Source organism: Neopsephotus bourkii, unplaced genomic scaffold (genome assembly GCF_033783945.1).
Source record: "Neopsephotus bourkii isolate Nb327-2 ecotype Australia unplaced genomic scaffold, CSIRO-AGI_Nbou_v1 NB_716, whole genome shotgun sequence".
Taxonomy (NCBI): domain Eukaryota; kingdom Metazoa; phylum Chordata; class Aves; order Psittaciformes; family Psittacidae; genus Neopsephotus; species Neopsephotus bourkii.
This window is the reverse complement of record NW_026901215.1, coordinates 2761694-2768631: the sequence shown is the minus strand read 5'-3', so window position 1 is coordinate 2768631 and position 6938 is coordinate 2761694.

The following is a 6938-nucleotide window of genomic DNA, read 5'->3' as shown; positions in this document are numbered from 1 at the left end:
CAAGAAATTGCAGCCCTGGGGATGGTCAATAGTGGTAAGATCATGGAATTGCAACTGCACGGGTAAATGTCAGATACCTCAGGAGCAGACCTAGAGAAAGAAAATGAGACATGCATTTAGCCTTGTAACATAACTTGTTCTAGTGACCTTAGAAACTAGAAGTTAGTAGGAATACATCAGAAACATTTTCATCTGCATCTGAAAAAAAACAAACACTGATGCTTGAAAAACTGTCATAATATGCTAAAATTAATCCTTACATATCTTGGATGATATTTACATTTTTAGGAGACTTTTTGAATTAATTACACATTTTTATAAGTTCATAGCCTCTGGAGAACTGCATAATTTTTTTTTTCGCTGCATATCTATGGCAAGGAGAATGGTTTGTTTCAGGGTTAACTGAGTAGTTTACAGAAAGTAGGGGAAAGAAACTGAGGTGCAAGATTTGTATTTAATAATAGTAAAAGTTATCCATGAAAGTCATAGCTTTCAGTGAAGTACAAACAATAAAACCAATTAGGATACAGCCAGAAAGGAAATTCTGATTTTAAAAAAGTGTGATCTATTCTGTCACTTGTTTCTTCCATGATAAATAAAAAGTTTGAAATCATGGTTTCCACCAGGATAGCCAAGTAACTCTAGGCTATAATGTTTCTTTTATCAATGTATAGAGCAAGATACTTTAAATGCTGAAGACAAAAAAAGCTTGTGAAATTTTTTACAAACTCAGCCTCAGTTCTGATGACCTTGCTCTAAGCACCTCACAGACTTTGAAATGGAGAACACAAGTTAAAAGGAACTATTAAAAAGCTGAGTCTGTTGAGGTTCAAAGTTTAAAAATTTGTACCTTTCAATGCAAGATAAAACTTTGAAATTTACTTGGTTTTGCATTATATCGCCACTCATTCACAGTAATGGATTTTCTAGCAGAGACCTTCACGAAGTGAATTGAATCAGAAGCAAGCAAAATATGTGCAAAACTGTAATTCAGACCAAATAAATCTACTTTATCTTTCATTTTCAAATGCTAAGAAATTTTTCACCTCTCCCTAACTCCTTAAGTACAGCATAGCAGCTAAAATCCCAATGACTGGTCTTCCCCCAAGCAGGCACTGAGTCTTGCACCAATCTTGCTCTGAGTTTTCACTGAGTCTTGGTTCCAACTTGGTCTGAATTAAAATCCAGTGTAGTTGTGTACTGAAGGAAGCAAGACCAGCTGCTCATTGTGCATCCTACATATAAAATATACTGAAAGGCAGGATCAAAGGAATCAGGGTTACTGCAGTAAGAAAGCTGGGAGGAACTAAGAGTGAAATGTGGAGATGAAGGGGGATGCGTTATGACCTGAAGCCAGCAGGAAAGGAAGAATGATACATAGTGCATAAGCCTCCAAGGAGATTATAATCAAATAGTAAGAAGAAAAGACAAATTGATGGGCTGACCACAACCTGAACAACGAGTCTACAAAGGAGTCAAGAAGCCATAGAAAGAAAGCCTGTAACTATGTAGGTAAAGAAAATGAAGCAAGACAAGCTGAGGTAGATATTAATCTAGTATTGGAATAATAAGGACAAAGCAGACAAGAAGATTGGCAAGGGCAAGCAGTAAAGTCTTGGGCTGTGAGAGGAAACTCTGGAGTCCTCACGGAGGCTGAGATTTGGCACTTATGGTTCTGACAGCTAGGATAGGAAAAAAACATCAGCCATGCTGATCCTTCATTGCATTTAGTGCTAATGAACACCAACCATAGCTATTACTGCTGTCAGTAACTCAAGTTCGTAACTCAGACATCTATTGGGCAAATTTAATGGGTCCCCTACATGCTCATCTTATAAGATAAAATTAATAAACTATAGTTTTAGTGCAAGTTCTATGTGTACATGTGATTTTAGTAAATGTCTCGTTTCTGTCTTCAGCAACATAAATTGCTGGAAACAAAGTGAAAGTAAACATGCTTGAATATGTGGTTTTCAGTTTTTGCATAGCCTGCTGTTTCATGCTGAACCTTAACTTAATGGAAAGCCTAGGTAAAACCACAGAAATAGAAGGACTGTATTTAATTCCTTGACAAAACATCAATTTGAAACCTCAAATGAAAAAGACACATTCACAGCAGGAGATATAGAACAGTAATCTTGGAGATAACTATGTGAATGTGCTACAACAGTCTGTAACTAATTTCCTGTTTGTCCATAGGATTATCCCTGTGTCAGTGGACCCTCAGAGCTAAGCCTACAGCTGATGAAATCACTTTGCTATGAAACTTACCTCCTAGATCACACTGAGGAACACACCTGGGTAACCTGGGATAGACCCTATGTGGTGTATCATGACACGGACTCAAGTTGATGAGGAGACTCAAATCCAACTTTATTACAATCAAGCCCTTTTTATCCCCTTGTTCAGTACTTTCCCAACTTGTGCAAGCATACCATGTTCAATCTCATTGGCCCCAGTAAAAATCCTCAGGTAAATAATCCAATCACAACGCTTAGTACCCATTGTCCAGACAGCAACAGTTTCACCCCGCCGTCTCAGACCCTCTCGCAACCCCCACAACATCTGGCTCCAACTGAGACTCCCCACACAGCAACATCATGGCCCACCCCTTCAAGGCTTGTTTTTTGACCTTTCCTGTCCTTCAATGTTCCAAATTATCTTCCCAGAGCTTGTTAAGCATTAAGGCCTCAGAGCTCATTCCCAAACTGTTTTTCATGCAAATTTTATCACCTTCACTCCCCACAACCCTACATTTTAGAATGCAGTCAAGAGTCAAGTTTCTTCTGTCTGGCCTTGCAGTCTCCTTTGTGATGCCATTTTACGTTTGTTATCAGAGACAAGACTGCAACCCCCTTGCGCTGACAGGCAGCCCAATAACACATATCACAAGAGTAAATCGGATGGGTAAGATGCCTTCACTGAAGCTAAGTTCAAGGTGATTCAAAACAATATGAATGCAAGAAATTGAGTAAGATCTATTTCAGGTTAAACACTTATAATCACTCCTTCAAAACCAGATTGCATTATTTTTTCTCACCTAATGAATGATCCCTAATCTCTTAAAACTTCAAAACCATTTGAAGTCTATCAAAGAGTGTTTTGTCCTAATCTGTATTAGTCTTGTGATTGACATATATGATGCAGGCATTAGGAACAAAACTATTATGAAGTACCAATATCAACCTGGTTTGAGTGAACTCTGAAAAGGGAACAGCTGACAACTACACTGTGCAAAAATGAGCTAGGCAACAACTGTATTGCTACAGACTTCTGAGATTTCAGGGTATTCCCACCATATATTGCAACAAACTAAAGCACTCTCAAAGCTTTTCATGACAAAGGAAAGAGGGGTGAGGAGGGAAAAAGACCAAAGCTACCTCTATACCTATTATTTGGATGCTCAGAATCAATCTTATCCTGAATCAGAAGTTACCTTAAGGACATGAAAAGGGATCTTTGGAGGAAAAAAAAAAAAATCAAAGAAAGAAAAAGAAAGAACATGTATCCTAGTAGAATTTTTCATGTTTTATAAGTTTTTTATGTGTCTTGATGAAAAAATAAGTATAATGAGAAAATTCCTGCTCACCTCTAAGAGAAAATATACTTTATTAATTCCTTTGTTTCAGTTGCAAGCTTTGTCACTATAATTAAATGATTTGTTTCACAAGATAAAGCTCTTCTAGAAACTAGTATTGTATTTGCATTTCTATTAATTATTCTGTTGGCATTTTATCTTGAAAAACACAGTGCTTAAATTACAGCCTTTACTTTTTTGTACTGTTTATTTTGAAGGCATAAGATTTTCTCTGAACAGGTATCTATGAAACTTTTACTAAGTAATTCAGATGTTTGGTTTTTAAATAAAACTCATAGATTCTCAATTTAATTTAGAATTCAGCATTTGCTCATTTCTCTGATTCAGTGTTCAGAATTAACTTTCTTCTAACCATAAACTCAAAATTCACAGTTCTCAGGACCAAATGCAAGCAATCCAGATGGAAAAATATGGTACAACAGCCTAGTTACCTTTACATTAGAACAGCAACAGATGTAAAAACATAATAGATAAGTGAACACAGTTATATACGTCTCTTAACATCTAGAGTTGCTAAACTTACAAGAATCAATTCGATCAAAAGCATCAACCAGCACTTTAATGAGAGTAACTATCGTGGTTTAAGGTGGCACAGAATCAGTGATATCCTGATATTCATCCTTCTGCTGTAGAGGATGCCCTCTCCTTGCAAAGTGAGCACAGAACGTGTGCCCAGCCCTCAGTCTTCGAATTTAAACACACATTTATCTGTAACTTTAATTAAAAGTCCAGAAATTGGCTAGAAATGATTGAAACATAATTGAATTTTACTGACTGTGTCAAGACACCAGTCACTTCTGACATAATGGGCAATAACAAAGCATGTAGGAACTTCTTTCTGTTTTTTTTTTTTAAGTATTTGTCTGTGCTCATGAAAGTGGAATACCTGACTCCTTTAAAATAAGCTGGATTTTTAAAATCCTCATGTTATTTTATGAGGAGAGATCAAAGCATACACAATGTCTGTCTTGCACATTTTATTTTACAAAGCCATATTTACATCAAACTCTAAACAGGGAACAAAAACTTAAGAGCTGCTATTGCAGCTCTCTGGGAGCGTGCTACCAGACCAAACAGTTGGCTGCCCTGCTCGGAAGAAAGAAACACATCACTGTTAATAAGAGAAATCAAGAATGTAGTGGAAAAATTAAGAAAAGTAAATAGATTTGTTAGTTCTGTGCATCAGAATAACTGCAAAAATGTAAAGAGAACACATATTTGTTGAAATAAGGATATTGTCTCTTCCGGTTTATTTCTTGATATTTTCTTCATTTCAATTTATTTAGTACTTTAAAGCTTGGATCTCCCATGTCAGTCACTGAAATGTTTTAGAAAATAAATTGAGGGCTTTACAGAGTTGCCTGAATCTGGTGACTTTCCTTGTTCTAAACTTTTCAAAACTTCATTTGCTTTGAAGAGAAAGGCTTACACAAGCTTGCATAAAAATAGTACCTGATATTTATTCCCTGTGTGTTAAACACTAGATGACTCTGGTTTTAGTAATTAGTTCTTGAACTACTACCCAGTAAAAAATATGGCAGAGCATATGCCTCTAGAACTGTTAAAAACCCTTTTCTTTTTCATGGCTTCATATTTTATTACATTTCAAAGAGCAGGTGGGAGAAGCCTGCACAATAATACCATGGCAATGGTGTCTCTTGATATACAAGTGTGTGTTTTGTTGGCTCATAATGACAGGAAAAGATTAAAAAAAAATCTTTCTTAAATAAAATGAAGTCAGCTGAAGCAATCCACTTAATCCAATACTTAAACTAATTGAAATATTAGTGAGGTAAGATTGCCTAGATATAATAGCAGAGATAATGTTATTCAGGTAACTTACTGGAACAGTTATTCTTTTAGAATGTAAGCAGAACTTCAGATATTCAGATTATTACCTGATGTTGAGATATGAACATTGCTATATTCTCCTTCTAAATGTTCCTCTTTAGCCATTCAGATACTTGCACATTACTCTTCACTTTAACAAAACCTTAATTTTGTTCCATTAATTTTCAGGAATTGTTGTCTTTTTTGAAAATACTCAGTTATTTACTAAATATATGTGCAGAGAGTTCTCTCCACTGTTCTAATAAAGATTAGAGGGAAACAGAGCTCCTGTGATTAAATTTGCTTGTAAGAGGATAAATCAGAAGCAATAATGGTCTGTTACAATTAAAAGGCAAGAATTAAATGACCACTTTATGACAAAACATTTCATAAACCTTGAAAAGTAATCTCATTAGAGAGCTAAAAAAAAAAAAACAAAAACCAAAAAAAGAAAGAGTAAAAATGTACAGCTGTGTATGCCAATGGTTTCACACGATTTTGAAGTGAATATAAAAAAGCAACTACAAAAATGGACTTTCAAGCCAAGTCAGACATTCCAAGGGATGTGTTGTTACGGATTAACACAAATTGTATTAATTCCCATTGTCAAATATAAATTTAATGTCAATAATCAGTTAAGTCTTATGTTAATATGTGAACTCAATGCGTGTGCCTCAAAACACTCCATTAAAAAACAGCCCCAAATCAAATCAGTTTAGCCTCACTTCCAAATAATAAAAAGAGCAGATAAGACATCAGTGTCTGTAAATTGGTGTAATCTGTCTGCAGGATACGAGATCACGCTATCACACATTTGAAGATGTGGCCTTTGCTTATTTTCTTTAGGAAATATGTGTGATATACCTATTTTTTATAAATAGCACATAGCTTTTGGGTTTTCTGCTTGGCAGCAACTATCTAGAATTCCAGAACTAAGTCAGAGAAAACTATTCGTGAGAAAGCAAAAGGAGTAAGACAATTACAAACAAAGCCTTCACACCTTTCATACATGCATGTACAATTACTAGTTCTGTTATGGGCAGCATGGCTGACAAATTTTTCTCTCCTTAAAGCTAAGACATTCTAAGAGAGTAAAACTTTTGAATCTGTGATAACCTGGTATTGATGAAAGAGAGCAGGAGGGTAATTGGGAGTTTACAGGTCTGAGAGAAGTCATCCTGACTATCCTTCTGTGTGGGAGAATGCACTCTACTACTATCCTCACCAATTTTAGTCCTTTCACATCATCTTCTTTTCTGTAGAGAAAAAAAAAAAAAGCTATGTCTGATTTGAAAAAGTTTTTGAATCCTTTTTGATCAGGTATAGTCACAGGCTCCTGAAAGAATTCATAATTGCTGGATTTATTTGGTCATGCTGTGTTTAACGTAGTTTGGATATGGAAGACAAGTTCCACACTGTATTTAATGCAGAGCTGCTAGGCTTAAGAAAATAAATTCTGTTTATATATTGTCTACCAGGATTTATAAGTTATCTACCAGGGTAATTGCTC